The sequence below is a fragment of the Saimiri boliviensis genome, chromosome 13 (genome assembly GCF_048565385.1).
Source record: "Saimiri boliviensis isolate mSaiBol1 chromosome 13, mSaiBol1.pri, whole genome shotgun sequence".
Taxonomy (NCBI): domain Eukaryota; kingdom Metazoa; phylum Chordata; class Mammalia; order Primates; family Cebidae; genus Saimiri; species Saimiri boliviensis.
Genome location: NC_133461.1, coordinates 12,106,365 through 12,130,540, shown reverse-complemented (window position 1 = coordinate 12,130,540; position 24,176 = coordinate 12,106,365). Strand labels below are relative to the sequence as shown.

Here is a 24,176-nt window from a genome sequence, read left to right as displayed (position 1 = left end):
TACCATGCTGCTTTGATTATTGTAGATTTGTAGTATAGTTTGAAGTCAGGTAGTTTGATGCCTCCAGCTTTGCTTTTTTTGCTTAGAATTGACTTGGCTATGTGGGCTCTCTTTTGGTTCCATATGAAGTTTAAGGTGGTTGTTTTCTAGTTCTGTAAAGAAGGTCATTGGTAGCTTGATGGGGATAGCATTCAATCTATAAATTACTTGGGGCAGTATGGCCATTTTCACAATATTGATTCTTCCTAACCATGAGCATGGAATGTTTCTCCATCTGTTTGTGTCCTCACTTATTTCGTTGAGCAGTGGTTTATAGTTCTCCTTGATGAGGTCCTTTACATTCTTTGTTTGTTGTGTTCCTAGGATTTTATTCTGTTTGTAGCAGTTGTGAATGGCGGCTCATTCTTGATTTGGCTCTCTTGAAGTCTGTTATTGGTGTATAGGAATGCTTGTGATTTTTGCACATTGATTTTGAATCCTGAGACTTTGCTGAAGTTGCTTATCACTTTCAGGAGACTTTGAACTGAGACGATGGGGCCTTCTAAATATACAATCACATCATCTGCAAATAGAGACAATTTGACTTCCTCTTTTCCTAATTGAATTTCCTCCTTTTTTTTTCCTTGCCTAATTGCTCTGGCTAGAACTTCCAATACTATACTGAATAGGAGTGGTAAGAGAGGGCATCCTTGTCTGGTGCCAGATTTCAAAGGAAATGCTTCCAGTCTTTGCCCATTCAGTATGATATTGACTGTAGGTTTGTCATAAATAGCTTTTATTCTTTTGAGATATGTTCCTTCAATTCCTAGTTTATTGAGAGGTTTTAGCACAAAGGGCTATTGAATTTTGTCAAAGGCCTTCTCTGCATCTATTGAGATAATCATGTGGTTTTTATCTTTGGTTCTGTTTATGTGGCAGATTACGTTTATAGACCTGCCAGATGTTGGCCTGAGCTCTCCTTTATGAGGTGTCTCTTTGGTTATATGGGGGTCAGGGAACTACTTGAAGAGACAGTCTGTCCCTTACAGGAGCTCAAGTGCTGTGCTGGGAGCTCCGTTGCTCTGTGTGGAGCTGCTGGGCAGATACTTTTAAGTCTGCTGCAGCAGAACTCATAACCACCTCTTTTTCCAGGTGCTCTGTCTAGGAAGGCTGGCTTTACTTATAAGTTCCTGTCATGCTGCTGCCTTTTTTCATGGATGCCCTGCCCCACAGAGTAGTCTAGTCACAGTCTTCCAGCAGAGGTGTTGCTGAGCTGCCACAGGTTCTTCCAAGCTGCTGTGTGAACTGCTGCGGTACTAGCAGATTGTCTCAGTAGTGGTGGTCGACCTTCCCCCCAACTGAGCTGAACCGTCCTTGGACCAGCTGCACTTGCTGCAAAAATCTCAATCCAGAGTGTTTCAGATTGCTTGTTTTGTGGGGTTGGTACATGCCAAGCCAGATCACCTGGCTCCCTGTCTCTGCCCCCTCCCTTTCAGTAGAACGGGCAGCTCTGTCTTCCAGGTGTTCCTGGTGCCAGTTGAAATGGCTGCCCAGATTTGTTGAGTTTCTGTGTGCCAACTCAGCACCAGCTGAAACCGCTGAAAGCTCATGGTGCTTTTCTGCCCAGGAATCTCCTGGTCTGTGAGCAATGCAAATTTGTTTGGAAATGTGGTGAGCACTCACCCTCGGCATCGTTCTTGCTGGGAAGTGCACTCTGGAGCTCTTCCTATTCAGACATCTTGGATCCTCCCCAGAAAATAGAAAGGAAGAAATTTTTTAACCTGATAGAGTATTAATATGGTTCGGCTGTGTCCTCACCCAAATCTCATCTTGAATTCCCACATGTTGTTGGGGGGACCTAGTGGAAGGTAACGATTATGGGGGCAGGTTTTTCTCATGCTTTTATTGTGATAATGAATAAGTCTCATGAGATCTGATGGTTTTAAAAAAGGGGAGTTCCCTTGCACAAACTCTCTTTCTGCATGCTGTCATCCATGTAAGACCTTACTTGGTCCTTCTTGCTTTCCACTATGACTGTGAGGCCTTACCAGCCATGTGGAACTGTAAGTTTATTAAATCTCTTTTTCTTCCCAGTTTCAGGTGTGTCTTTATCAGCAGCATGAAAATGGACTAATACAAGCATACTGGGGGGAAAATCTACATAAAACATTATACTTACTAGAAAAACATTTAGAGCATTATCTTTAAAGTCAATCATACCAAAAATGTTACTGATATTCAAAATTTTATAGTGGTCCTTGGGAAAACAAACACAAACAAGAAAAAAGAAACCCTAAGATGTATGTAGAACTAACCAACATTTTGATTCTTAGATTATTGGTCATGTACATTGTAAAAATGAAGGAAATGCAAAAGCCTTTTAGAACTATTTAAATAAAATGGTATCCAACAATGAACAAATTTATAGTGATGCACCAGCATAATGTATCAGTGTTGTGCTGGTGATTAACACTGGTAGAAAAATTAAAATTTTAGCCAAATAACAAAAAACTCCAATATCCCTCAGAATAAATCTAATAAAACACACAAACAGTGTTTATAAAGAGAATTCAAAAATATTATTGAAATTCTTAAAACAGGACCCAAATAAATATTTTGTGGCTATTGACTGGATGATATCATCAATTCTCTCTAAATCAAACAACAAACTTAAAGGATTTTATGTTAAAATGGGGTTTCTTGTAAAATTTGACAAGTTGTTGCAAAGAAATATATCAAGAAGTTCAGAAAACCCTAGTAATTAAGACACCGATGTAAGCACAGAACTGCTAAGATAAGTCAAGCTAATGAATGGTCAAGGAATGAATTGAATAATATACAGATAAATTAGAGGAGTAAGAGGGTAAGCATAGGACCTTAGAAAGTTATCCTTCCTTTATTCTTCATGACATGTGCAGGACAAGAATGAGATTACTGGGTGTGCAGGTATTTTATTTTTGCCCCTTTCCTTTGCTTTAGCTCTTGTTTCACTTATTCTTCTGTTTTGCAAGAAGTTGCAGCACCAGATATTTTACTGTTATTGTTTCTTATCTTTTTCTTAATAAGATTTTCATTGTGATGAGAGTGATTAGCTTTCTTCTAGGTGGAGAACTAACATGTGGATTGGTGTGTTGTCTGGTTATTTAGTTTTCAGTTGTTTTATGAAAAGAAAATTTGTGACAGACACCACAACTGCATTCACGTTCAGTGCTCTGCCGTCTCTTGATGCACTGCTAGACCACCTTTCCAGGCTCCCTTACATTTAGTTGGGTCAAGTAAACAATTATCATCAAGGCGATATGAGTGGAAGTGAACTGTCTCATCTCCAAGCCAAGGCACTTAAGGAAAAGAAAAAGTGCCCTCTCCATTCTGTCTCTTATTTCTCTCTCTGGCCATATACAGGGAACCAAATGGAGTACTCTGATGCCCTAGAAAGCAAAACCATGAGTTGAAAGGAGCTTGGTCTCTAAAGACACATGTGGAGCCGTCTCCTACCAATTGACATTACACCTAGCTTTTATCAAACTGAGCACTAAAGGTGGTTTGTGTCACCCAACATCACCTAGGAGACTGTACTCTCTTAGAGAAAAAATTATCCCCAAATAAAATATATATTCAAATTGTTAATAGAGTCTTAATAAATGAAATGGAATATTCTGAAGTAGGAGTAACATAACTATGTGATACTATATATAATCAAATAAGAATGTTTTTCTAGGTCAGAAAATAATTAAGAGGAAAAAAACCAGGTATGATTATATTGAGGTTTGTTTTGTACACTTCTTCCTGAGCGGGCGTGTGGAGCATATGAATGCAACAGGTAATGTAACAGTATTGATTCTCTGCCCCTTTTCGGTGCAGGTAATAAAGGAAAGATGAGTCATCTGGTCACTTTTCAGCAGGAAAATCCCAGGTCACTTTACTCCCAGCAGAAAAATATTTGGATACAAGGCCTGTAGAAATGGATTAAGACAGAAATTGATAACATTTAACTTGTTGACTCATTCCTTCAAGTTATCGTTTCTTTTTTTTAATCCACCTTCAAAACTTTATTTTTGTAAAAATAGACTTTATTTTTAGAGAAGTTTTTGGATGACAGAAAAACTGAAAGATAGGCATAGACATTTTCCATACAATTTTTGCCCCACAAGTGCACAATCTCTCCCATTACCAACTTCCCCCACCAGAGTATTACATTAGTTACAACTGGCGAACCTCGCAAACCACGGTTTTGTGCAGTGTTCCTGACATAGTATTCTTCTCCCTGATCTTTCTATTTAAAGCATCAATTATTTTTCCTTCATTTTCTTATATTTTTGTTTATTTTTCTTTTTTGCAAGAAGTTCCAGTGCCACAGTAATGCAATAAACATAATAGTTTTTTTTTCCTCCAGAATACTAGCAAGGTAACACTCTTGATAAAATAGTGCACCCTAAATTAGAAATAGGAAAAATAGAAATGTGAAATAATAGCACTCTTAGAGTGGCTGATGGCTCAGGGGGACTGGTCTGTATGGAATAGGCAGAAGAGATATTGCCAATTTAAATAAAAACACACTTGACTGAAATTAATTCTGAAGGAATTTAGACACTTGTTCTTGCAGGTGACAATATAATTGTGCATGAATTTGAACCAATCAACTATTTCTGTAGAGTAGAATAGATGCCTCTATTCAAGTATGGAGAATAAGCTTTTCTGGCAATTGCTTATAATAATCAGAAATAGTGACATCAATAGCATTCATATGCTAATTAGAATTTTTCTTTACTATCTGTTATGAATATTGGCTGGCTTTCTGTTTGACCTATGTAACTCCAGGGTATTTGCCCATTTTAGTTACAGAATCACACAAGGGAAAAAGTAGACATCCTGCTTGCTTACGTAGGTGTACTAATTTTCAAGCCAGTGTGATAACAGTTGAGAAAAATAATTGAAATTTGATTTGGTTGTATTCAAGAATAAAAATCAATACAAGTAGGAATAGGAGTTTATAACACACAAATTATTCTCAGTGGTACAAAAAAACTGAATTGTGACTACTAACTTAAAAGGTTATGCATTTTGTCTATATTGCTTATGCCTTGGAGATGAAAAAATATCAAATGAAGAATGAGGTTAGCTGCAAAGCTCAGCCTTACTTATCATATATTCATATTAACAATGAAGAAAATGAAATGAACCTCAACAATAGTGTTAAGCATTCAAACTGAAAACTTGTTGGAAAAATATAACTGTCAGTTATAAAAACAGTATTTAATAAGAAAAATTGCTATTTTGTTGTCAAATGCATGATATGCATATTTTAGTTTTTGCTTAAAAAATATCTAGTGCTGAGAGAGTTGTCCAAGAAATTTGATGAGCATGATACGGTAATTTAAAAAAATTATCAATACATAAGAAAAATATGGCATATCATTTACAAAGATGATAAACTCTGGGAACAACAACAAAAATATGTGATGTATTATGGGAAGAAACATAAAACAAATAATTAAAAAAGTGATGAATAAAATTACTTCGAGCAAGTTATGAAATGCTAAATATTAAGCAACTATTTTAAACACATGGCTGTAAACCATGAAACATAAATAATAGCTCTTGTCTTATTAAGGGGTTTACAGATGCCAAAATATTTATAATTGAAAATATTTTAAGGGTATATCCAAAGACAATAACTGCAGAGGATTATCACATTTAAAAACACTTCTTACAAACCTGAACACAGGCAATACTTATTTGAGAGTGCATGAAAATGATAATGACATAGCTGTGAATCCTAATCCTAACAAATTGCAATAGAAGATATTTTAAAATTTATGTCATCCTATATTACTTTTATTGGGCATTATTTAAGTTTGAGCATAAATGAAGAAGCGTATATCTGCCTTGAAAATGTACAAAGTTTACTTTATTCAACAATGATACAAGTATTTTCAGTTTCACTGAAATTTCCCTATATACTGCAAGTAGATTTAGAAAAGAAAAATTTGAAACCAATGTCAACTCACAATGGGTCATTAAGGTTAGTGTTACTAGGTCCCTTTCTCTCTCCCCAGTGTGCACATGTATGTACATATGAACAATTATTTAGAGGCTGCATGCTAAGTTTGTTTAGAAATTATTAATGATATTTTCAAATATATAAATTATATAAGAAATATATTTTTAAATATTTACTTTTAAATTTTGAGGAAAACCATTGCTTTCACTAAATAATATTGAAAGCAAAATGCAATACACACAATGCCCTTGAAAGCATCAAAAGAGTTAAAATATTCTTTGAAGAAAAATGAAATGGATTTTGCCCATAGAACACAGCATTGGCATTAATCAAATTGCATATTCTTTTTACTTTTCCATTGTGGCAAAAAGCACACAGCATGAAAAAAAGCCTCTTCAGTTTTTAACTATACAGTATTGTTAATTATAAGCACAATGTTATATAGAAGATTTCTGGAACTTTTTTCATTTTACATGACTGAAATTCTATATCTAGTGAACAGCAACTCCTCATTCCCCGCCACCACCCCAAGCAAAAATTATTCTCTCTTACGTTTCTATGAGTTTGCCTATTTGCATACATCACGTAAGCGGAATCATGCAGTATTTGTCCTTCTGTAACTGGCTTATTTCATTTTGCATATCATCAAGGTTCATTTATGTTGTCATATTTGCTAGGAATTCCTTCTTTTTATTGCTGAGTAATAGTTTACTTTATGTACATGCCACATTTTCTTTTTCCATTGAGCCACTGATGCACCTTAATGTTGTTTCTACCTCTTGGCTATTATGAATTATGCTACCATAAAAATGAAGTACAAATATATCTTCAAAATCCTGATTTCAGTTTTATTCACTGTATACCCAGATGCTGGATTCCTAGATCAAGTGGTTTTGTAATTTTTAAGAGGCTTCCATACTGTTTTCTGTAGCAGCTGTAACATTTACATTTCCACCGTGAGTGCACAAAGCTTCCAATTTCTCCACATGCTCTCCAGCACATTGTTTTGTTGCTGCTGTTGATAATAGCCATCCTAATAAGTGTTAATACTTCACTGTGACTTTACTTTTAATTTCCCTAATGATTAATGATGTGGAACATTTCTTCACATACTTACTGGACATTTGTATGCCATCTTTTGAAAAAGGTTTGTTCAAGTCCTTTGTCCATTTTTTTTTTCATCAGATTGTTTCTTTGTCTTGTATCATGTTGTAAGAGTTCCTCATTTTTATATTAATTCTTTATAAGATATATGGTTGGCAAATATGTTCCCACATTCTATAGGTTACCTTTTTACTCTTCAAATTATATCCTTTGCTGTGCAGAAGTTTTGTAATTTGATGTAAATTCCACTTGCCTATTTTTACTTTTGTTACCTGTTTCTCTCTCTCTCTCTCTCTCTCTCTCTCTCTCTCTCTCTCTCTATATATATATATATATATATATATATATATATATACTGGTGTTGGTGTTTTACATCGTTTCATATCCAAAAAAGCACTGCCAAAACCAATGTTGTAAAGTTTTCTTCTGTTTTCTTTTAGGGTTGTATAGCTTTAGGTCTTATTTTTAAGTCTTGAGTTCATAGTTGTTTCTTACAGTTCTTTTAATTTCTATGAATTCAGTGTCTCCTCATTCACTTCTGATTTTGTTCATTTGAATCTTTTTTCTTAATTATCTAGCTAAAGTTTTAACAAATTTATTGATCTTTGTAGAAAAGAAACTACTCATTGCTTTGATTTTTTAAAATTGTTTTTTCTGTTCTATATTTTATGTATTTCTGCTGGAATTCTAATTATTTCCTCCCTCTGCTAGTTTCAAAGTTTGTGTTTCTTTTTCCAGTTCCTTGAGGTGTAAAGTCAAGTGGTTTGTGACATTTCTTCCATTTTAATGAAGATTTCACTTAGTAGTGCTTTTGTTCTTTCCCATTAATTTTGGGATGTTGTGTTTTAAGGTTTGTTTGTCCCAGATAGTTTCTAATGGATTAAATTTAATGAATTAAATATAGAGTAGCTGAATTGAAATAAAAGCAAGATCCATGTAGATGCTGTCCATAAGAGACTCTTTTTGATTTAAGATCGCGTATCTGTTAACAGTGTAAGAATAGAAAAATACATTCAGTGCAAATGATAACCAAAAGACAGCATGTGTGGCTATACTTTCAGCAAGTAAAATAAACTTTAAGTCAACAACTATCACAAGAGAAGAAAAAAAGACATTATAGAATGATGATATATCATTCCTGGGTCAATTAACCAAGAAGATGCAACAATTATACATGTATGTGAATCCAACATTAGAACACCAAAACATAAGAAAACTGGAAGGTAAAATATATGTCAGCACAGTTATAGTATATAATTTCCATATTCCACTTATTATTTAAGTTACAAAGAGGTCAACCTATACAAAAATGATGGGTTTCCTTATAAAGAGAAGAGACAGAGACACAGATACGCAGAGGAAAAATGCCACACAAAAACAGAGTTAGAGATTGAACAAGCCACAGAAAACATGGTCCTGCTGATCCTTTGATTTTAGACTTCCAAGTTTCAGAATTGTGAGACAATAGATTTCTGTTCTTTAAGCTACCTAGTTTGTGGTACTTCATTCCAGCAGTTCTAGGAAACCAATACAATAGCTAACCAACATACTGATGAAAAAGAACCTTTTGGACATACATTTCCTTAACAGGAAATGATTTTTAAAATGAATTACATGGATTGCATCAAATTCTGTCTCTCTCTTTCTCTCTCTCACTCTCTTTGTTTCTCTCTCTCTTTACCACTAATAGTATATCTAGTAGATTTTATTAAAGTTTGCCTGAGTAAAAAGAAAAATACAAAAATGACTTCAAATTAAATATTAGATATCCTTTGACTTAAAAATCTTTGGACATTGATGATTTTTTTCCTACCTTCTTTATTCACCCCACTTAGTTCTTGGTGGGCAAGAGATAATATAATAATTACCCTCCAATGCATATTCGTATCAACAATAGTGTATTTTTAACTGATTTTTTATTCTGCTATTTGTAAGCATTTCCCGCTTAATATTTGTAAGCATTTCCCACTCATTAAACATTTTAAATATTACTATGTGGTATTTTTAGTGATAGTATAGTATGTCATTATATTGATGAGTGGCTTTCTCATGAATGGTTTAGCACCATCTCCTCTGTGCTGTTCTCATGATAGTGAGTTCTTGGAAGATCTGGTTGTTTAAAAGTGTGGCACCTCCCCCTCTCTTTATTGCTCCTACTCTTGCCATGTAAGGCACCTGCTCCCACTTTGCCTTCTACCATAATTGGAAGATTCCTGAGGCCTTCCCAAATGCAGAAGCCACCATGCTTCCTCTATACCCTGAAGAAATATATGCCAATTAAACCTCTTTTCTTTAGAAATTACCCAGTCTCAGGTATTTCTTTACGGCAACGCAAGAACAGAGTGAAATATCCCTGATCTGAGGAAAAAGGGTTCAGTCTTTTATCATTAAACACAGTATGTTTTGTAAGATATTTTTTAAGAGCACCTTTTCATATATAAGGTTTTTTTGTTTTGTTTTGTTTTGTTTACATTTTGATCATTCTTACTATAAATGGGAATTGAATTTTGTTTAATGCTTTTTCTTATTAAAATAATGCTTTTTTGTGCAAATTTGTGAGCTGAATTTATTAATTTCCAGATGTAAATCAAACATAGAATAAACACCATTAGGTCATTATTGATTATCTCATTTTATAGTGATGAATCTCACTTGTTAATATTTATTAATTTTTTCGCATGTTAATGGGGAAAGTCTTCTATAGCTATCTTTTTCTATATTATATTTATTTGTTCATTTTTCAAGTTAGATATGGCAGCATCATAACTGAGGAGGGGTGTTCACCCTTACAATTTTTAAATTTATTTGTGTAAGCTTGGTATTATATATTTAAATGTTTCATGTAATTTATCAGTGACGCCACTGGGTTCCATAATTTTCACTGTTGGAAGGTTTTCATTAAAAATTTATTTATGATATACAGATATACAGAGTTTCTATTTCTTCTTTTGTCAATTTAAAAATTTTATCTATTTAAAGATTTTTTTTCATTTTCTTTAAAGTTGTTGAACTTATTGCCATAAAATTTATTTATTACCTTATGCTTTTAATTTTGCATTTAATTTTATTATCTTTGCTTATATTCTTAAGGTTAAAATTTAGAAAACAAATCTTAAAGATTTCTTTCTAATATTAGCACTGAATAGACCAATTTCCTCTAAACACTAATGTAGCTGCTTTCTATGAATTTTCATATGTTCAATTTTATTTTTAAATAAAATATTTATAATTTACTTTGAGAATTTTTCTTTTATCCATGTGATATTTAAAATTATGTTAATTTCTAAATATGTCATTATTCTTACATATAATTTATTTATTTCTAAATTTAATTGTTTGGTCAAATACCTTATTTTGAAACATTTTTAGACTTTTAAATATATTGAGACTTGTTTTGCTATCTTACATTCTATTTACTATTGACATGTGTGAATATTTTATGGGCATTTGAAAATTCTTAATCACAAAATACATTTGGGTCTCCATGCTGCTTTGTGATTCTCTGATATTTATCTTTTCAGTTCACTCAGCAAGCATCACAACAGATCATTTGAAACCTTCACTACTCTTCTCAAATTTGTAAACCTTCTCATCTATTTTTCACAGAAAATGACCTCACTTCTCACTGCATAGAGAAAACAGATGGCTTCAGAAAGGAATGCTCTCACTTTCTGATACCAAATTTAGAAACCTATTTTCCTTCTCACCTGATAAAGTAGAGGAGTTTTACTTCCAATGAAAGGCTAATCCCTTTGCTCAGGAGTTTGTAGCTCTCTGTCATAAAGCTTACCCAAAACTATATCCCTTATCTCTCATTTATTTTAAGCCGGTGCCTTTCAAATAGTTATTTTTCTCTTATTAAACTCACAACAACTAAGTTGGGGAAACAGCACAACAGATCCCTGATCATCCTGCTGTTACCTTTGGATCTCTTTCCTCTCTCTCACAGCAAAATGTCTCAAACATGTTTTAATATTATTTTATTTCCTCACTTTCTGTTCACTCCCTCTATACAGAAACTTCACTATCTTCCACTGAGGTAGTTAATCACTCTAATAAATTAACTAGAACAACCCATTCTATCATCAACATGTGACCTCTATTTTTTTCCAAGTGATAAAGGGCACTATTAGACTAGTGTAAAGGAACCTACCAAGTACTCATAATGCTAATACTACCAGTGACAGACTCCTGGGTAGTGACTTTTCCGTTGGAGTTGACATCACCATGCCACTAAACAGTGGTCAGACTTGTTCATGAGATAGACATGGATTTCCAACATTCTTTTTTCATCCCAAATAACAAGACTTAATGAAATATGACTATGTATCTAAGACCCTACAGGAAAAAAGGAACTCATGGAAGAAAAAACACACTTAATAAAAGAATATAATTTTGGCATCTGCTTTGGAATACTGTTGTTATTGTGCTATTGTCTATATGCTAATAGGCATATGAAAGAGACGTTTTACATTCCTCTTCAGCTATTTCTAACCATAACTTTAGCAGACTATTCTTGTATAAACTGAAATGCAACACTTCTAGAATAAAATCTTTTTCTCACTGATGCCACAGAATTTAGGGAAAAAAATGCTTTTTCTAAGGATTTTGCTTTTAAAAGCAATGTGGTTATCTGCATGCATTCGGTAAAAAGCAACCCTATTTTTGCCACTTTATAGGTAGACAAATACATTGCACAGCAAAGTTCCTACTTTTGGGATCATATTTAAAATCAACTTCATATGAAAATCAGACATGATTTCTGACAATAATACGGATAACAATAATCATGTAACATTATTGTAGTCCTTTCTGGGATCAGGGCGCTTCCCAGGAAACTAGCATAGGATCTTTTCTATGGCTTCAACCATTCGTATAGTAGGTAGTAAGGAAAGTCACTTTCTGGATAGCATAAACTTTAACAAACCTGAGGAAATACAATTCACTCACATTATAATTTCTGTAAGCAAACCTAGTGAAGATGAATTTTTTCATTTTGAATTTTTAGCCTTGAAATATACAAATGAATATGTATAATAGAGATTATTAAAAACATAGCCCTAGAGTTCTTAAGTAATATCTTCTGTGACATTTTTGGTATTCATAAAGGTGTCGTAAATTTTACCCCAAAGTATATCCCTTATCTCTCATAAGTTTTAAGCCTGTGCATTTCTAGCAGTTCCTTTCACTTATTCCTAAACTCACTGCGACTAAGGGGGGAAAGCAGCAGAACTAAACCCCTTCCTTAACCCTTCATAATCCTGCTGCTGTCCTCAGATCTCTTTCCTCTTTCTCACAGGAAAATTTCTCAAATGTGTTTTTAATATGCTTTTATTACCTCACTTTCTATTCACTCCTCTTCATACAGCAACTTTACTGTCTTCCAGTGAGATTTTTTTTTTTTTTTTTTTTTTTTTTTTTTTTTTTTTTTTTTTTTTTTTGAGATGGAGTTTCGCTCTTGTTACCCAGGCTGGAGTGCAATGGCACCATCTCGGCTCACTGCAACCTCTGCCTCCTGGGTTCAGGCAATTCTCCTGCCTCAGCCTCCTGAGTAGCTGGGATTACAGGCACGTGCCACCATGCCCAGATAATTTTTTGTATTTTTAGTAGCGATGGGGTTTAACCATGTTGACCAGGTTGATCTCGATCTCTTGACCTCGTGATCCACCCGTCTTGGCCTCCCAAAGTGCTGGGATTACAGGTGTGAGCCACCGCACCCGGCCCCAGTGAGATGTTAGCCACTCTACCAAGTAGTTAACTAAGTATTACCTATTACTTTATATAACGTAAAGTAATATTACTTTAAATGATAATATAAAGTATTACTTTAAATAATCTTACATATATTAATTATATATTTATATTACATATGTTAAATTGGCTTTGTTACATTTTATTTTCTATATATTACATATATTAATTATATATAAGTGTAACATGCATTACTTTACATTATTAAAGTAATATATACAATAAGATTAATTTATATCAATTACTATAAGTAATATAATTAATTGATTAATAAGCATTTATATTAGGATTATATTTTAAACATTTTTGAAATTATCCCCTGACAGTGCATCATCTTTGATTTGATGATGGAAATCACTGACTTAGTGATCTTTCTCTTAACCAAATTAGTCTCTCTGAACAAGCCAGATCCAGAAGTGAGAAAGGCAGATGCAGAGGTCCTGACTTAGGAAAGAGCATGACCTAGAAGCATGTTTTACCATGAAATCTGCCATGTACGAATGATGAAATAGGGCATGGTGAAAGAAGTAACGAGCTCAGTATTCCAAGATAAATATAAACAGCTCTCAAATATATAAGATTAAGTTTAAAAGGTAAAAACAGATGAAAGTATAACATATAAGAAGCGGGGGTAAGGGGATTGTGCTGAAGAGTAAGACCAGGGTAAAGGGAACAAAATAGAAAATAAAATGTAACAAAGCAAATTTAATTTGGTGACATGAATACACCAAAGACTATGATTAGCTCCCTGAGGTTGAGAAAAGACAGACTGACTGACATTGTCACTAAAATGGAATGAATGTGAGAAACAAGAAATGAAGTTGAAGATTTACATAGAAGTCAGGTTATGAAATGCTTTATAAGCTGTAAGAAAAGTTTTAAATTATCCTTTGTGTAAATTTAAGGAATAAAAATGCAGTGTTGTTACACAAATATAAGTCATAGTGGTGAAGTCTGGACTTTTAATGTAACCATCAGCCAAATAACCCACATTGTACTCATCAAGTAATTTATTATCCCTCATCCCCTCCAACCCTTCCAAGTCTCCCTTACCTATCATTCCACGCTGGTTGTCCATGTGTGCATATTATTTAGCTTATTTATAAATCAGAACATATCATATTTGACTTTCTGAGAAGTTTTAAGCTGGCTAGACATCAGCTGATGTGTAATTTTAAAATGATGACTTGGGTTGCTGTATAGACAGGATGAGAAGGCGACAAAGAAGACCAGTGCTAGGTCTATCTCAGGAGTCCAGGTGAGATATGGGACAGTGGAGAGGAATTGACAAATGAAATAGATCAGATTGGGAGGAAGTCGTAGTGCAAGGGAAATAAGTGATTCGATTCAGTATACATTTTAGAGTTAAATTACCCAACTTCCTCATGTACTGATAAAGGGATGTGGACTTGCTGAGAATTTACAAAGAGAAGAATTCAATATTGACTTCTGGGTTTTTACCCTTGTGGGATGTTGCTGCTACAAGGACCACGAATGTGATAAAGATATAATGATGAGAAAAGTAAAATTCAGAATTTTTTTTGTTATTTCTATTTTCTTCCTTTAAGTAACACCAGCACTTAAGATATTTTCTGAGGAGAAGCATCAGACGCTAGCTGGTGAGTAGGAGGCTTAGTGTTTGGTACATGGAGTAGACAAGACAGTGTGGAACAGAAGATGGATTATCCAGTTGACCACTTTTTAAAAATTTTTTGCTTGAGTAAAATTTATGAGCCCTCCCACCCGGCCCACACACACGGAGAGAAAGAAAGAAGCAAAATTTGCAGGGAGAGTGCCTTTTTAATCTCCCTGGCAATTGTGGTTCCTGCTACATACTCACAAAAAATGTGTTAGTCACACTCTGGCAAGATTAAAAGCATGTACTGTGATTCAGAGGAGCATAATCTACTTCTATGGAAAAGTACTCCAGTGAGAAAAGTGGAAAAAGTTATTAAGTGGGGATAAGATAGAATTAAATTGTATCTGAATATGTAAATAAGATGTATATAAATAGAATGTCATCCTCATTGGAGAGATTTAAAGGTGGACCTACTAGTGGGATATTGTTAAAATTGAATATTCATTTCTGATTAAAACAAGAAAAAATCTCTTAATTTTCTATAAATGGAAAGAGATGTTCTCAACTTGCTGAAAATTATCTACCAGAAATTTCTGTAAACAAAATACTTAATGATGAAATATTAAAAGAAATTCCATTAAAGTCAAGAATAATTATGTTGCACAATATCACTATAATTATTCAACGCAGTAGTAGCACACTGGAATAAATCATTCCCCTCATCAACGAAACTCATGCAGACAACAAAATAAGCAGAATTCATCACACAGCTACTATCTGGAAATATTCACATTAAACAAATGCATGAAACTTCTTAAATAGGATGTAAGGGCTTTCTGATCTGTAAGAATATTTGAAACATATATAGAACTTATTAGATACAGTTCTTGTTTGTGTTAAACATATTAACACTTGTTTAGCCACCCACCAAACTTGGAAAATTGTGTACAAGTATTAAATTTGTTGTATAGATTTTTAAACTGAAATGTGGAGACATTAAGTTGTCCAAGATCACTTCACTAACAAAGATCCAAATCCAGGCAGTCTAGCTTAGAAGACTAGTAAAGTTTTTACCACTAAGCGCTCTCACTGCCTTGAGACGTTTTGTTTAACACCTATCCCTACCACTAACAACTCTTGGTTTTACTGCATATTCATTTCATTCGTTTCAGTTTTTAGACCATAGCAAGTACATTTTGTGATTTACCATTACACAACATTAAAAAGTCCTCCAAATTACCACTTGCTGCATTAGTATGTATATAGAAGTGTGTTATTTATCTAACTGATCAATCAATTAAGAAAATGTTGGGAAGCGGCTTCCCCATAGACACAGATTTTCAGACTCTTGTCTTTGCAACCTCCTTCATATAAACTCTTCCAATAATCCTTTCTCCACTATTTCATAATACTTCTGATTTTCATCATTAAAGCAAATCAAATGGCAACACTTAAAGAAATCTGCATACTTTTAAATAGTTTGTGTTATTTAATAAATGATATTATTAAATTAGAACTAGCATCTGGAAGAGGGACACCTGGAGAGAACAGTGCCTTGAATGTTCTGTCATTTGTAATGCACCAAATGATTGCCTGTATCAGTGTAGACAGCCTAGAAAGTATTTACCGAGAAAGCCAAATGGAATATTCATGTCTAAACCAAGCATTGCTAATAATGAACACTATAGTTAAGTTCAAGTGCATTACATTTTAGAACTGAACTTCTAATACATGATATATCTTGAGTAATACAATAATGAAAAATATCTTCGTACTTGGCATGATGTGTTGATTAATACCTTAATATTAATCTATTTTTAAGTAAGCAACAGAGATCTATTTGCTGAATACAAGAGTTTTCAAATTTTCATTAAAAAGAAAAGACCATTCAGCTAAGATGACGAGTATTATTTTCTTAATAACTTTAATAATTTTTAAATCGAGGCACAAACTTACATACAATAAGAAAACAATCACATAGGGCACACCTATTGTTGATAACATTATTTTATCAACCTAGAGAAGAGGCATACTCAAAAGAAAGAAATGTTTAGTGAGAAAAAATCACATCTATTCTTAATTAGTTTTCTCTATCAAAGGCCACTTTATGTATGTTTTAAGAAAAAGTAATAAAACAATATGAAAAATAATGTATGTAATCAAATTAATTAGGATTATTGTATGCCAATTCTACAGCTCTATAGTATGATAGAAGTATATATACTATATTTCATGGGAAGTATAATTTGAAAGTAACTGGTTTCCCACTTTCTCTCCTCCCATCTTTGAAAGTAGTCTCTACATATCTGCAAAACAGATCTTAAACCCAATAGGCAAGGACTTCATGACTAAAACACCAAAAGCAATGGCAACAAAAGCCAAAATAGACAAATGGGATCTAATTAAACTTAAGAGCTTCTGCACAGCAAAATAAACTATCATTAGAGTGAATCGGCAACGAAGAATAGAATGGGAAAAAAATTTTGCAATCTACACATCTGACAAAGGGCTAATATCCAGAATCTACAAAGAACTGAAATAAATTTACAAGAAAAAAACAAACAATATCATCAAAAAGTGAGTGAAGAATACGAACAGACAATTCTCAAAATAAGACATTTATGCATCCAACAAACATGGAAAAAAGTTCATCATCACTTCTCATTAGAGAAATGCAAATCAAAACCACATTGAGATATCACCTCACACCAGTTAGAATGGCGATCATTTAAAAAATCAAGAGACAACAGATGCTGGAGAGGATGTGGAGAAAGAGGGACACTTTTACACTGTTGGTGGGAGTGTAAATTAGTGCAACCATTATGGAAGTCAGTGTGGTGGTTCCTCAAGGACCTAGAACTAGAAATACCATTTGACCCAACAATCTCATTATTGGCTATGTACTCAAAAGATTATAAAACATTCAATTATAAAGACACATGCACACGTATGTTTATTGTGGCACTGTTTACAATAGCAAAGACTTGGAACCAACCCAAATGCCCATCAATGATAGATCACATAAAGAAAATGGGGCACATATACACCATGGAATACTATGCAGCCATTAAAAAGGATGAGTTCATGTCCTTTGCAGGGGCATGGATAAAGCTGGAAACCATCATTCTCAACAAACTGACACAAGAACAGAAAACCAAACACCACATGTTCTCACTCATAAGTGGGTTTTGAACAGTGAGAACACAAGGACACAGGGAGGGGAACATCATACACTAGGGCCTGTCAGGGGTTCGGGGCTAGGAGAGGTATGGCAGGGGATGGGAGAATTGGGGAAGGATAACATTAGGAGAAATACTTAACATAGATGACAGGGGATGGATGCAGCAAACCACCATGGCACATGTATACCTATGTAACAAACCTGCACGCTCTGCACATGTACCTCAGAACTTAAAGTGTAATAATAATAATAATAAAAGAAAACAAAAACCCGCATGAGGAAGTATTGCTTTCTTGCTTAAAATCATTTAATGACTATCTATTGCTTTTAGAATTAACTATGATTATCACTTCTTGGCCTTTTGGCTAAGATCAAGTGTAGAATTAACTACGATTTACCTAAAGTACCTACATTCATATTAAGTTTTTTTCTAGTCAGTGTCTCCTAAATTATGCATTCATGCAACCTATTGAAATACAGTAAAGCCACTTTGGTTTTCTTTCAGTTTTTTGATCATGATCAGTTTTGTGCCAACTCAAGGCCATTGGCATACTGTTTCTTCCTCCTTAAATGCTATGAAACCTCACTATTCGCATGGCTATTTTCTTCTCATTAGTTGTTTTTCAACACAAATATAATCCACACAAAGGCCTTTTCTAAATTACTAAAGAATGTTTCCTCCTGTATTAGTGATGTCAGTCTTCTAATTTTTTTTTCTTCAGGTTATTTTATTTGTATTTACCTGTTTTTTCCTGACTCTTCTACTGGAATACAGTCCATGAAGGCAGGAGCTGCATCTTTCCTGTTCCCAGTTCTTAGTTCCTGGACAAATAGGTGAAATACAGATATTCATTAAATGAGTAAAGCAGTGATAATTGAAAAAATAAACATTTTTTCATAAAGCAAAATTGATAAGTGACAGCTTAAATAAGCAAATTTTGGTATTATATTAGATTCCTATAAGGTGTATAGCTTTTGGTCCAAAATCTTCCTTTATTTAGGAATGAGGATTCCTAACAATTGATAATAATGAGGATTCCTGATAATGATTGCAATACTAGACCTTCATGAATTTTATTCAGGCTAACTTCTAAAGCATCTTTGCTTGTACTGTAAATCTTTTCTTTTCTGCAAACCTTTTCTGAGTTGTGTACGCATTAGGCCTGTCAAACTTACTCTGTCTAGACTATAGCTCCTAATTTCACCCCCTCATCCAGACCTGTTTGTCTCCTGGTTTTCCCCATTTCAGTAAATAGTGTCACCATCTACATAGTTTTGAATCCACAGAGTCTTTGTTAATCTTTCTCTTTTCTTCACCCCTTAAAGCCAATCTGCAAGCAATTCCAGATGGTGTGACTCTTAAACAGCTTCTGAATCATTGTGTTTTTTGTCAGTTATATACTTTTAACCTTAAATTAAGAGGCTAGCAAGTGCCAAGACTTGCTAGAATGTTGGCCTTTATTGTCTGATAGAATGGACAGCCTTATGTAAAAGAAGTAAGCCATGGTAAAATGAATGTGAAGAGATGTGTATATGTATACTGGGTGGTGCTGAAGAGATAGGTAGCTCTGAAACAAAGTAAATGAAGGTGATGATGAAAATGGATGCGTACATATGGGGCCCACATGGGGTGAAAGGATGAAGAAAATATTTAAATGAATAGCCTAAGACTGAAAAGTGAGTGCAGCATCATATTGCAGAGAAATTGTCTTCCAGCACCATATATATTGTTTCAGTTGGATTTTTAATACATTTGGGGTTGTTACTGAGATTAACATTCTATGTATCTTTCATAATGTGTTGGTACCTGGACCATTATTGCAGTGGCATTATTAGAATTATTTTCTGAGTTGTACATATTAGGAAACTCAATACCAGATAAAGTAAACATCTAGGTCATAGAGCAAAGAAACTAACTTAAAATTTAAAATAAAAATATTCTGACTTTAAAGTCCATGCATACCCTTTATACCATACAACAAGAATTCACCGTATGTCATCCACATGCATTTGGATAGTGCTAGTATGATAAGTGATGGTGATTGGCACCTATGGAATTATTTACCAAGTCGTATACTTGAACATTCTTTTATATATGTGTGTGTGTGTGTGTGTGTGTGTGTGTGTGTATTGAATTTCTCACTGAATAAGGAATAATTTAATTGATTGATCAATATCTGTCAGTGAATGACTAAGATAACATTTTAGTCAAAACTCAGCAGGGCTTCCACAGCATCTTCATAAATGCTCCTTATTTCCTATATAATTCACTGTTATTTAGTCTGCTTTCCATAAACATAATCTAAAATTATTTTTAAATCAAATTAAAAATTCTTACATCTGATGGTTACTCAATTACAATGTCAACAAAAAGATGTGTAACTGAACTATATTTAGAAAAACGACATTGCTCTGAAATAAATTAGTCCAGATGAATTATTACTTTCTGTCTTGAAGACTGGAAATTTCTAAAATGTCATCTGCCTGTTCCAACAGTGCAGGAAGGAGAGCTAGGCCTTTGCGGATTGTTAATTACAGCCCTTAATGATGTGCTACACACTCCCACTAGAGTATATGCTTTGGAAAGGTGGTACTTTTAAGAAAATATAGTGTGGGATTTTCTTGTTAAAGATATTCTATGATACATAAACCTATAGTTAGAATTATTTTTTTAATTCTGTAGTTAGACAGAGAGAGTCTACAGTATCTATAGAGGGTCCCACTGGGTCATTTATGATCATTTCAGTGATGTTGACTACAAGATTCCTTATATTCCTATTAAAAAGTATTCACAGGTAATTCCTGTGCATTATTCTCTATAAAGTGCACAATGATTCCAGATACTAGGTTTTGTAGAGCACAACACCAGTGACTTCTCTGACTATCCAAGAAGACTTGTGTCATTTTGAGAAAATGCCTGGGGAGGTGAGAGATAGAATCAAAACTGGTAGGTCTCTGGCTTGCAAAATCCTCTTCCTGATGTTCAGGGAAGACCAACTTCTGCTTGCACAGGGTTTTTCAAACTTATCTCTGTGAAAGGATAGTGCAGTAGCATTTGGGGGTTATGCATGGCATTTCTTCTATTTCTAAATGACCCAACTAAGATCTGACTTACCTGTGTGTTAATTCTGGAAAGCAATTCTCACTTGAGATATAGATCAAATACAAGATTCTGTATTTCTTTTTCTAGGACATTGGTCCTGTATCATTTATTGATTAATTACTGTTGTATCTGACACTGTACTAAATATTTTAACTGCACAATTTCAACTAATACCATCAATGTTTGTGTGAGAAAAGCACTATTATTGTTCTCATTCGAAGAATTAAAAGCGAGTTTTAATGTGGTTTTATAACTTGATCTAAGACACAGAGTATGTGAAGGCCATGACCACTAAACTACACTGTTTTCTGTGGAGTGCTGATGTTTTCACAGATCCCTCTCCCTTGTTCACTGTTATATTTCAGCTGAATTAAACTATCCATGCAATTTTAAGAGTGATAATTTCAACATTCAATAATATTAATTTGTTTTAAATAGAAAAATGCTCATGACTAATAATCTAAGTTATTTAGATCTTGAGAATATAAAAGCTTTACACAAACTGTTTGCCTTATCATTGCAGCAATTAAATAGAGTAAAATGAAAGTACCAAAAAATGTTATAAGTCCTTCATTACAGGTTAAGAACATTATCCTTGTTGTACCAGTTTGACTCAAATGCAGCTGATAAGCTGTGTAAGTAGGAAATGTGTTTTTGCTGATAAAATGTCAGTAATACCAAAAATGAATGAATACCATGCTAAGAACCAGGTTAATTAGGAAATGGCCCCTGAGTACCATCTGGCAAATAGTAGAATTAGTGAGTTTAACACTCTCACAGTGATGCAGAGCCAAGGGGTATGAACAAAGACATCATTCTGATAATTAGAGAATCACAATGTTCTGAAGGAGTGGGAAGGTTATGATGCCAGGCTCCCTGTTTATGTTTGAATCATCTTCAAAGCACCACTTCCAGCTAATGGGCAGCCCATTTTCGAAAGTCTTTGTAAATAATCGCTCAACGCCTCCTGATCTTGTAATTTAACATTTGACAAGTATTTTTCTTTTGGTGCTAGAAAATGTTGTCCTTGCATCAGGGTGAAATCTGACGGCATGAAAGGGCAATTATGAGAACTGACTATTTCAAAGTATTTTGAAAGAGCTTTGTGAATGTTAATGCAGCTTATCATGCTCATTTTTACTTGACAAGTAGGTATATAAAGGTATATGGATAAATATCATATATATGTAGGTATTCTACATATTCTATGCATATGTAATTAAATAGTACAAACAACCCTCAATTTGGGGGGGCAATATAAGATAACTGCAACAATATGCTCTATAAATACATCTCTATATAAGTATTATCTGTGATTTGCATGTAGTAAGAAAGTCATGTCTTCCACTCTCCTTCATTCCAGCATTATTATATTTGCACTTTTCATTTATCCCTTTCCTGTATTAATTTTACTAATCTACAGCCAGGTTTTATGAACATCTCACTAACACACTACTCAAACCTGGTGGTTTTCTTTTTTTTTTTTTTTTTTTTTGAAGTTCTCATATTAATTATTAGCACCTCACTCACAACAGAAAAACTTGCTCCTCTGGTGTCGCTCAGATAGTTGCTGGTAAGTTACTCAACGTTTGTCTATTTTTGGAGCCAAGCCACATATAGCCAAGTCTGAGAAGTGAATAGAGAGATGGAAATGGGACTGGTGGCTTTGAATGACTTCCAAAAGCAGAAAAATAAATAAATAAATAAATAAATAACCAAGATTTGGAAAGGAGGAGTGGTTTCCAGGACCGCAGGTAGACACTTTCTTAAATCTATCCTCAAAAATGATTCGTTCTACATTCTCTGACATTCGAATCTCGAAATACCCTTTTTGAAGGCATCCTGAAGGATGTCATTTGTCTACCTATATGATAAAAGAAAAGCAAGTGTGAGCAATTGGAACAAAAGATGACAGGAGTCTGATCTACAAGAGTAAGGATTGTGGCTGTTTTATCAACATTACTTCGCATTTTCTCGCACAGCTTTTGACACTTAAGAGATGCTGCCTACATATGCAATGAGTGAATATTTACCACATGAGTAGAAAATTATTGGGTGGAACTTTGTGCAGCAATCCCCAGGCAAATAGTGTGCTATGCTTTGATTGTCTTTGTTCACTCCAGGACTCATGCATTGAGAACTTAATCCCTAATGCAACCATGTTGGAAGGCTGGGCCTAATGAGGGCGTTTATGTTATAAAAGCTTCACCTTTAAGAATTGATTAATGCCACTATAAAAAGGGCTTGCAGGAGAGGGCTCTCTCTTCTGCTCTTCTAACACGTGAGGGGTAGTGTTCTTCCTCTCTGGGAGATGTGGTACCATCTTGAATGACTGAGGCCAAGCCCTTACCAGACACCAAACCAGCTGGTACCTTTATTTTATTCTGGCCTCCAGAACTGTGAGAAATACATTTCTGTTGTTCATAAATTACCCAGTCTGTGGTACTCTGTTAGAGCAATGCAAAACAGACTAAGCCATGGTGTTAGGAAAATTGGCAGAGTAGTAACACTTCATATATTTAGAGATTCAAGATTTCAAATTTGAAAATTACACAAAAATAATTATATGAGACTAACATGATTTTATTTATGAAAAACGAAGTATATCTCAATGGTTTTTAACAGGTAATGCCATAAATATGGTAGCAAAGTATGCATACATCCTGATCTCTCTGTTCTCCATTTTAAGTTAGTGTCTAATATCTATAAAGTGGGCTCTTAATCTTGTCTGAAATTTTATTTCACCCAGATTGTCTCATTTCAATGGTGATAACAACATAATAAAAACAAATGGCTTTACATTTTTCAGTAGTCGTAAACATTTTGCTTCTACTCAGTTTAAACATACGTGGTACATGTGTATCTTTATCAATAAAGCAAATTCATCTTACAACAAAAAATAATACGCTGAAAGTCAGATGCCTTCATTCAGAATTAATAAAAAACTTCTAAGAAAGTAGAGTTTGTCACAAGACGCTTCAACAACCCTACTGCAGTTATCATTACACACGTGGTAACAGTTCATCTCTTTGTCAGTATGTAAATTAGGGTAAAATGTGTTAAATTATTGTCCCAGCAGGAGACGTAGCTCTAAAAAAACACAAACACTCAGAGAATCTTGAGTATCAGATAATTAGACAAGGTAAATTCTTGGAAGTCTGTTTGTCCATTATGAATTCATTTTCTTGTTAAATGACATATATAAAACTGATGTTTGACATTCTCATTCAATAAAATTAAAATATAGAGGCCAAATAAAAATTTCTGTGAATTGACTCACCCACAGAGAGTTTGTAGTTAAGGTATGGACTGACAACATTACAAAAATTCTATAAATGTGAGAACACTGGATTACTATTTTCTTTGGAAAAAGGAGATATATTTTGCTTGTATTTCTGCTGATATTAAAAAGTAGGCTACTTTTTCTAAGGTAGTTTGAAACCTGTTAGTTTTCCTTTGCATTTTGAGAATAAGCAGG

At 34.0% G+C, this 24,176-nt stretch overlaps 1 protein-coding gene and 1 pseudogene across 2 annotated transcripts in view; one reads left to right on the top strand and one right to left on the bottom strand.

Annotated features, from left to right (window-relative positions):
• Window positions 1–24,176, bottom strand: part of DSEL (dermatan sulfate epimerase like) — a 138,548-nt gene that overhangs the window by 4,560 nt on the left and 109,812 nt on the right. For both annotated transcript variants that reach the window (XR_012513064.1, XR_012513065.1), the window contains one exon: window positions 18,338–18,417. The gene's annotated coding sequence lies outside the window, so the exon portion shown is untranslated. The remainder of the gene's footprint in view (window positions 1–18,337; window positions 18,418–24,176) is intronic.
• Window positions 17,941–18,102, top strand: LOC120361765 (U2 spliceosomal RNA; annotated as a pseudogene).